The sequence below is a fragment of the Lithobates pipiens genome, unplaced genomic scaffold (assembly GCF_037356315.1).
Source record: "Lithobates pipiens isolate NorthernLeopardFrog02 unplaced genomic scaffold, aLitPip1_a1.2 Scaffold_10, whole genome shotgun sequence".
In the NCBI taxonomy this organism is placed as follows: Eukaryota; Metazoa; Chordata; class Amphibia; order Anura; family Ranidae; genus Lithobates; species Lithobates pipiens.
The window spans coordinates 35,122,892-35,132,974 of NW_027507686.1; positions in this window are offsets into that span (position 1 = coordinate 35,122,892).

The following is a 10,083-nucleotide window of genomic DNA, read 5'->3' on the forward strand; positions in this document are numbered from 1 at the left end:
TTTATAGAACAGAGTTAATTTCTAAGTCTTCATTTAGGCCCCCAGGCGCAAGGACATCAAGGGTGTATATCCAGAAAGTTTCCCTCTCGCAGAGACGTTTGAAATGCTCTGCAAGAGGGAGAGTCCTGGGCATCTGTTCTATTACCCAGACGTGGAGTCCATCAGTGGAACTCTGGTGAAATTCTTTAAAATGTCTGGGGATAGTTAAGTGGCTGTCTTCTTCCACTGATCTGTGTTCACAGAACCTTTTCCTCAAGGTCCAGATGATGCAACCAATGTAGAGTAGGCTGCAAGGACAGGAGATATATATTACAAAGTCAGAGGAGCAATTGTAAAATTTATTTAGGAGATATATTTGACCTTTTGTGGTAAATTATTTTTGGCGATGGGTAACAAATTTTCAAGTTAGACATAATGACTTTTTGCATGGGTACATGCCCTTGATTGAGAGGAAGGTCAGGGGTGGTACAGGTTTATTTTTTGTGGATTTTAATTTGCTTGGAGCAATATGGCTTTTAACATTTCTGGCCTTCCGATATATAATCTTGGGTACTAGAGAGGCATGTATTGAGTGGGGAGGGGGTCTTCTAGTAGTATTCCCCAATGTTTTCTGAAGATTCCTTCCATCTTCTTGTGTTGTAAATGGAATTGGGTAATGAACCTGGTAGCATGAGGTAGCGTGGGAGGTATTGAGTCCGTATGTGTTTCAATAGTTGAGGAAAATTTGGAGTGGGTGGGGGATGTTGTACCATGTAAGTAATTAGCCAACGCTTCCACTACCAGGATCCAAGGGTACCCTTTGTCCTTAAATTTAGTTTTAAACAAATTTCCCTGTGTGATGTAATCTGAATCGTGAGTGCAGGTTTGCTTTAAGCAATGAAACTGAATTTTAGGGATATTGGATTTCCATCTGGGGTGGTGGCAACTTTTATAGTGTATGAATTTCCTGCTGAGGGTTTTATGTAGTTTTTGGCGTAAATGGTGTTGTCTGTATGGGAAACAGTGCTATACTTGTTGTAAGTGCAAACTTTTTACCTAAATGTTCTTATCAAAATGGAGAGCACTATATTTTATTGCTTCTATTACATGTACCTGTGAACCAGAGTTCATGTTCAGAGCGCAATGATCTTTTTACTAGCAGAGTACACTCCTTTCCAGCGTTCAGCATATCCTGTGATCTGGCCGTTCTACCCTTCAGAGGGAGATGTCTGTGTGACCTGTCTGATTTATCGGGGTCCAGTCATTGAGGTGAGCTGCTAGGAATATCACAGGTGAAGGTTGTCACATGATCACCTTGTGTCTTGTCTAAAGAAGCACTACTTTGGACACTCCGTGGTGCTCGTGTGTTTTATTATTTACTTTATGGACTTTATGATTCATATGCGATTTTTTTTTATGGTTCTGTGTTTTTTGCACTGCACAGCTTTTTTAATTTATTGTGATTTGGGACTTGATATTTTGATCCTCAGTGTTCAGCTGCTGTCGTTAGATTTTAATTACGCTGCTTGATTTTTACTGTTTATGGATGATATACACTCACCTAGGGAGGTGAAAGTTGGGTGCCATGTATGGTGTACACTCACCCAGGGAGGTGAAGATTGGGTGCTATCTATGGTGTACACGCAGTAGGAAAGATGAAGATTTGGTGCCATGTATGGTGTACACTCACCCAGGTAGGTGAAAAGTGGGCTCCATGTATGGTGTACACTCACCAGATGAGCTGAAGTTTGGGCTCTATATATAGTGTACCTTCACCTGGGGAATTGAAGTTTGGGTGCCATGTAAGGTGTACATTCACCCAGGGAGGTGAAGATTGGGCTCTATAGATGGTGTACACTTAGCAGAGAAGATGAAGATTTGGTGCCATATATGGTGTACACTCACCCAGGTAGGTGAAGATTGGGATCCATGTATGGTATACACTCACCAGATGAGCTGAAGTTTGGGCTCTATATATAGTGTACCTTAACCTAGGGAGTTGAAGTTTAGGTGCCATGTAAGGTATACATTCATCCAGGGAGGTGAAGATTGGGCTCTATAGATGGTGTACACTTAGCAGAGAAGATAGTGTACCATCACCTGGGGAGTTGAAGTTTGGGTGCCATGTAAGGTGTACATTCACCCAGGGAGGTGAAGATTGGGTTCTATAGATGGTGTACACTTACCCGAGAAGATAGTGTACCATCACCTGGGGAGTTGAAGTTTGGGTGCCATGTATGGTGTACATTCACCCGAGGAGGTGAAGATTGGGCTATATTCATGGTATACACTCACCTGGGGGGGGGGAGGGGGGTGAAGATTGCGCTCTATGGCTTGTGTATGCTCAGCAAGGAAGATGAAGATTGGGTGCCATGTATGGTGTGTACACTCAACCAAGGAGGTGAATATTGGGTGTCATGTATGGTGTACGCTCACCCGGGGAGGTGAAGATTTGGTGCCATGTATAGTGTATGCTCACCTGGGGAGGTGAAGATTGAGCTGTATGTAAGGTGTACACTCACTGGGGGAGGTGAAGATTGAGTGCCATGTATGGTGTACTGTCCAGTCACCCGGGCAGATGAAGTATTGGCACTATGTATGGTGTAAACCCACCGGGGGGGAGTTGATGATTGGGCTCTATGTATGGAGTACATTCACCCAAAGAGGTAAAGCCATGGGGGGAGATTTGATTGGTATTAGACGGGGACGTTATTTCCTGCAGCTTTAGCTCCATCCTGAGAGGTAAGGTGAAGGACAGATCCACCCTGAGGGGGAATTCCTGGAATGTCGTCGAAATTAACTCTTGAAAAAACAGAATAAGAAAAAAAGTATTATATGTTCATTGCCACGACAGGTCAGTGCAGATCCATATACTATATATATGTGTACTCTCCTCTATCAATATAGATAGTATAGATACTGTATTTACATTTCCCCTCTGTCAGTGTAAGTCTATATATACAGTTTCTTACACAACATATACATTCCTGTCAGTATATATATCTTTATATAAGCACAGATCCATACACAATGTATACAGTACATACCCTCTGTTTATATACTGTATTGACAAGAATGCAAACCAATGGTGTCTGGCCCCCTGAGGCAAGGGTCTTGTTTGGTGTAGGAGGGAATGAGGAGAGCTCATTTTGAGCAAGAAAAAACAATTGCGATACTTTTGTCACAGCCTGCCATACCTCTGGCTACCATTAGAGAGGCATCACTTAAATCTAGCTGGCTGAATACACATGGGCAGATACAAATCTTACATACAATCTGGTGTTCTTTAAGGGTTGGGTTAAGAAGCTAGAATCCTTGTGTTATCACTTTTTCCATTGCCCACACACAGACCAGCACACCAGACACACAATGAATGGTTCTGTTAGGAAGAGAGGCTCTACCCTCTGGAGTGGCTGGAGGTTATATGGACCAGCCAGTTCTGATGGGAGGAGAGGCTCTATCCCCCCCCCACCCCCACCCACAGTGCAGCAGTATTGATCACAGAGTGTGTTCATTCATGACTATGTTTACTATGCTTCGGTTTCAATGAACAGGAAGCCGCTCAGCACAGAGCATTTCACTTTCATTCACTGTCTAGTGAAGCTGAGGCTGCAGAGAAAATGAACTGGGGAATATCTGTCCTTTGTCCCTTTCTATGTCTCAAAAGTGAGACATTTGGGGTCTCTTTAGACCCCTGATATTTTACCAAAGCCCCCCAACGGTGCTTCAAAAAATATTGTAAAACATAATAAAAAAATAATATTGGAAAAAGTAATACAAAAAAATTCATAGAAATAAAACCATACTGACACCTTCCTCTGCCCTACTGACACCAATCTCTGCCCTAGTGACACCATCCACTGCTTTACTGATACCGTCCTCTGCTTTCTGACACACCCACTGCTCTACTGACTGACACCATTCACTGCCCTACTGACACTGTCCATGTTTTAATACATTTTAAAATGTTTGTTTACATTTATTTATTAGCCCTTGTACACACGGTCGGACATTCCGACAACAAAATCCGACGGACGTAACGTGATGACGTTATTTCGTTACGACGGGACTACATTCAGGCTAGTAGCCAATAGCTTTGGTCTAGGAATTTGATCTGAGCATGAGTGGCACTTTGTCCGATCGGATTTCTCTACACAAAATCGGACAAAGTACAATCGGATCATGTTGTCGGAAAGTTTTATAGCCCAGCTCTAAAACTTTGTCCGTCGGATATTCCGACGGAAACAGTCCGATGGAGCCCACATACGGTCGGATTATCCGACAACACGGTCCGATCGGACATTTTCCGACGGAATGTCCGACCGTGTGTACAAGGGCTAAGAGTGTGTGTGTGTCTGTGTGTATTTACAGTATATCCCTTTCATGACTAATGCCACGTACACACGATCGGAATTTCGGCCAGCAAAAGACCGATGAGAGCTTTTCATCGGAAAATGCGACTGTGTGTATGCTCCATCAGCATTTAGCTGGCCGAATTCCCGAATTTGATAGCATGTTCTCAATTTTCCCCGATGGAAAAACTTTCTATCGGGAATTCCGATTGTGTGTATGCAATTCCGACGCGCAAAAACTCACGCATGCTCAGATTCAACTACGAGATGGAAGCTATTGGCTACTAGGTATTGAACTTCCTTTTTCTAGTCCCGTCGTACGTGTTGTGCATCACCACGTTCTTGGCGGTCGGAATTTGGTGTGGCCGTGTGTAGGCAAGACAGTTTGAGTGGAATTCCGTCGGAATTCCGACGGGAAAACATCAGAGCTTTTTCCGACAAGAATTCCAATCGTGTGCATTTGCCTATTTCTGACGTTTGGTGTTTACAAGTTAAAATCTGTATTTTTTGCTAGAAAATGACCTCCAAACATTATATGTATATATTTTTTTAGCAGAGAATCTAGAGAATAAAATGGCGATTGTTGCAATATTTTATGTTGCACGGTATTTGCGCTGAGGTGTTTTAAACACAACTTTTTGGGAAATTATAAATTTAAAAAAGACGAAACATTAAAGTTAGCCCAATTTTTTTTTTGTATAATGTGAAAGATGATGTTACGCCGAGTAAATAGATGGCAAACATGTCATGCTTTATAATTGCACGCACTCGCGGAATGGCGACAAACTACGGTACCTAAAAATCTCCATAGGCGACTTTTCTTTTTTTTTTTTTTTTACGGTTACCAGGTTAAAGTTACAGAGGAGGTCTAATTAGAATTATTGCTCTCGCTCTGACCTGATGATACATCACGTGTGATTTGAACACCGTTTATATATGCGGGCACGACTTCCGTATGTGTTTTCTTTGCTGTATGAGCTCGCTGGGACGGGGGCACTTTAAAAAAAAAATGTTTTCTTATTTATTTTTATATTAATAAATTGTGTTTAAAAAAATTTTTTTGATCACTTTTATTGCTGTTACAAGGAATGTAAACATCCCTTGTGACAGTAATAGGTGGTGACAGGTACTCTTTATGGAGGAATCAGGGGTCTAAAAGACCTCCAACCCCTCCTTTGCACTTCAAAGTATTCAGATCGCCGATTCTGAATACTGTATATTTTTTTAAATTCCGGCACCATTGGCAGCCGCGTAAACAGGAAGTGACGTTATGACTTCGCCTCCGTGTTTACATTCAGCCAGTCTATCTCTAGGCCCCGGGAAGTGGCGCATCATAGATCAGGTCTCCCAGTGGGATGGGACTCCCGGTAAGAGCGGTGGGAGGGGGGGGTGTCCCCTCCCGCTTCTCCGGTATAACAATTGAGTGGCTTTTAGCCACATCGGTTGTTATCCCTGGAAAGCTGATTGCCAGCTCTAAACGGTACCGGGATGATGACTGCAGCTGCGGGCATCATCCCGGTATAACCCCTGAAAGCTGAGGCTGCATATATGCGTATGCTCGGCGCAAAGGGGATTGACAGTATCTCACAAAATTAAGTACACCCCTCACATTTCTGTAAATATTTTTTTGTCTTTTCATGTTACAGCACTGAAGAAATTACACTTTGCTACAATGTAAAGTAGTGAATGTACAGCTTGTATAACAGTGTAAATTTGCTGTCCGCACAAAATAACTCAACACACAGCCAATAATGTCTAAACCACTGGCAACAAAAGTGAGTACACCCCTAAATGAAAATGTCCAAATTGGGCCCAAAGTGTCACTGTGTTGTGTGGCCACCATTATTTTCCAGCACTGCCTTAACCCTCTTGGGCATGGAGTTCACCAGAGCTTCACAGGTTGCCACTGCAGTCCTCTTCCACTCCTCCATGACGACATCACAGAGCTGGTGGATTTTTGTAGATTTTGCGCTCCTCCACCTTCTGTGTGAGAATGCCCAACAGATGCTCAATAGAGTTTAGGTCTGGAGACATGCATGGTCAGTCAATCACCTTTACCCTCAGCTTCTCTAGCAAGGCAGTGGTCGTCTTGGAGGTGTGTTTGGGGTCGTTATCATGTTGGAATACTGTCCTGCGGCCCAGTCTCTGAAGGGAGAGGATCATGCTCTGCTTCAGTATGTCACAGTACATGTTGGCATTCATGGTTCCCTCAATGAACTGTAGCTCCCCAGTGCCGGCAGCACTCATGCAGCCCCAGACGATGACACTCCCACCCCCATGCTTGACTGTAGGCCAGACACACTTGTCTTTGTACTCCTCACCTGGTTGTCACCACACACACTTGGCATCATCTGAACCAAATAAGTTTATCTTGGTCTCATCAGACCACAAGACATGGTTCCAGTAATCCATGTCCTTAGTCTGCTTGTCTTCAGCAAACTGTTTGCGGGCTTTCTTGTGCATCATCTTTAGAAGAGGTTTCCTTCTGGGACGAGAGCCATGCAGACCAATTTGATGCTGTGTGCAGCGTATGGTCTGAGCACTGACAGGCTGACCCTCAACCCCTTCAACCTCTGCAGCAATGCTGGCAGCACTCATAAGTCTATTTCCCAAAGACATCATCTGGATATGACGCTGAGCACGTGCACTCAACTTCTTTGGTCGACCATGGCGAGGCCTGTTCTGATTGGAACCTGTCCTGTTAATCCACTGTATGGTCTTAGCCACTATGCTGCAGCTCAGTTTCAGGGCCTTGGCAATCTTCTTATAGCCTAGGTCATCATTATGTAGAGCAACAATTCTTTTTTTCAGATCCTCAGAGAGGTCTTTGCCATGAGGTGCCATGTTGAACTTCCAGTGACCAGTATGAGAGAGTGAGAGTGATAACACCAAATTTAACACACCTGCTCCTCATTCACACCGGAGACCTTGTAACACTAACGAGTCACATGACACCGTGGAGGGAAAATGGTTAATTGTGCCCAGTTTGGCCATTTTTACTTGGGGGTGTACTCACTTTTGTTGCCAGTGGTTTAGACATTAATAGCTGTGTGTTGAGTTATTTTGAGGGAACAGCAAATTTACAAGCTGTACACTCACTACTTTACATTGTACCAAAGTGTCATTTCTTCAGTGTTGTCACATGAAAAGACAGAATAAAATATTTACAAAAATGTGAGCGGTGTACTCACATTGGAGGCTCTTTACCAAGATCGGTGAAGCGGTGTGTCAGACTGACACACCGCACCACAGATCGCCACAATGCGTGCCCCCATGGGTGCATGGCGGCTGTTATCCTGAAGGACGTCATATGACGCCCAGTCATAATAACTGAACCACCACCCGGCCGTCATTCTACTATAGGCCGGGCGGGAAGTGGTTAAAGGAGAATTAACTTTAAAAAAAAAAAGGTTAATTGAATCCACAAGTGCTTTTTTTTTTTACCACTGCTATTCTTTTATATTATATTATTATTTATATTATTATTTATATAATTTTACAACTGCAGCAATTTAATAATTGGATGAAAGGTTTAGCATTGGGAAACCCTTTTTGAAAGATAAAATATACAATTATAGAGATCAGACCAAAATGAGGGACAAATGAAGAAGAAAGAGGGACAGAGGGACATTGCTCCAAATCAGGGACAGTCCCTCGAAATCAGGTACAGTTGGGAGCTATGCCAAAATCCCTCCTGAGATGTGTGAAAACCTGGCAACCAACTACAAGAAACCTCTCACCTCTGATTGCCAATAGGGGATTCTCCACCAAGAACTAAGTCAGGTTTTGCTTGGGGATCAAATACTTTTTTTACTCACTGAACTGAAACTCAATTTATAACATTTGTAGCATGTGTTATTTTCTGGATTTTTGGTTGATATTCTGTCTCTATCATTTAAAATACACCTATGATAAAAATGATAGACCCTTTGTTTCTTTGTAAGTGGGCAAACCTACAAAATCTGCAGGGGATTAAAAAATTATTTTCCCTGCTATATATATATATATATATATATATATATATAGAGAGAGAGAGAGAGTAGAGTGAGGACCTGTGCATGATGTTAGCAGTAAACAGGTGACCACATACGGAAACTGCATGCGGCCAACATGACCATATTTTATGTTGCTCTTGTGGGAGTTAGCACCATCTTGTGGCCAAAGGACATATTACTTCACTCAGCCCCACAACAGGAAAGGACTATGTCACCACACCATTCGGTTATAATGGTTATAATGGTCTTTTCCTACCCATCACGGCACCAGATGACAGAGCATTTTGAGGCTAAGGCCAGCCATACATGTTCAATTCTCTTGTTCAATTTTCTTTTAGATTTACCAAAAAAAACATATAATGTGAGGTCAAAACTAAACAACACTCAATTGTATCCAATTAGGCAGACCCTTACACTACATAACTCTGGATAGCCGCACACTGGAGAAAGACTTGAAATCCGGTCTTTTATTGAAATAACATAGGTCACATCAAATAATCCACAGCAAAAAGATAACAGGGTACAAAAAATGTTGACGCGTTTCGCACCGTGATCAGTGCTTACGCTTAGCTATGATTAAGCACTGATCACGGTGCAAAACGCGTCAAGTAATCTAAAGAAAATTGTATAATGTATGGCCAGACTAACAGTGCATAACACTAACTATCCACCAGTTCTTTAGCACTGCACACTTGTCTTGCTCCAACCCATAGGTTTAGAAGGGAATCCACACACTCTCAAGGCCTTGCTTCTTCCATGGTCCAGGCCCCATCCCTAGGAAAGTTCTGTACTGCATTGGCCCTAGCATAGGGACCCACTGCTGAAAAGGGAATTCTTACATAGATACTAAGCCACCCTCCCAACTGGAACCCTCTGTTACTGGCCACCGCCACCCCCCATCCTGAACTGTGGGGACTGGAGCGGAGCTGCCTGAGAATAGGTAAGTATAGACCAGTGATGGTGAACCTTGGCACCCCAGATGTTTTGGAACTACATTTCCCATGATGCTCCACTACGCTGTACAGTGCAGGAGCATCATGGGAAATGTAGTTCCAAAACATCTGGGGTGCCAAGGTTCGCTATCACTGGTCTATACACTCAGCGGTCACTTAGGTACAAATTGTTAGTCCCGGGATGGACCCCCTTTTGCCTTCAGAACTGATTTAATTATTTGTGGCTAAAATTCAACAAGGTGTTGGAAACATTCCTCAGATTTTGGTCCATAGTGACATGAAAGCTTCACACAGTTGCTGCAGATTTGTCGGCTGCACAACCATGATGCAAATCTCATGTTCCTCCACATCCCAAAGGTGCTCTATTGGATGAGATCTGGTGAGTGTGGAGGCCATTGGAGTACAGAGACCTCATTGTCCAGTGGTGAGATGATTGGAGCTTTGTGACATGGTACATTATCCTGCTGGAAGGAGCCATCAGAAGATGGGGACACTGTAGTCATAAAGGGATGGACATGATCAGCAACAATACTCAGGGAGGCCGTGGTGTTTCAATGATGCTCAATTGGTACTAAGAGGCCCAAAGTGTGCCAAGAAAATATCCCCCACACCATTACACCACCAGCCTGAACCGGTGATACAAGGCAGGATGGATCCATGCCTTCATGTTGTTTACACCAAATTCTGACCCCACCATCTGAATGTCGCAGCTGAAATCGAGACTCATCAGTCCAGGCAACGTTTTTCCAATCTTCTATTGTCCAATTTTGGTGAGTCTGTCCGAAATGTAGTTCTCAGTTTCCT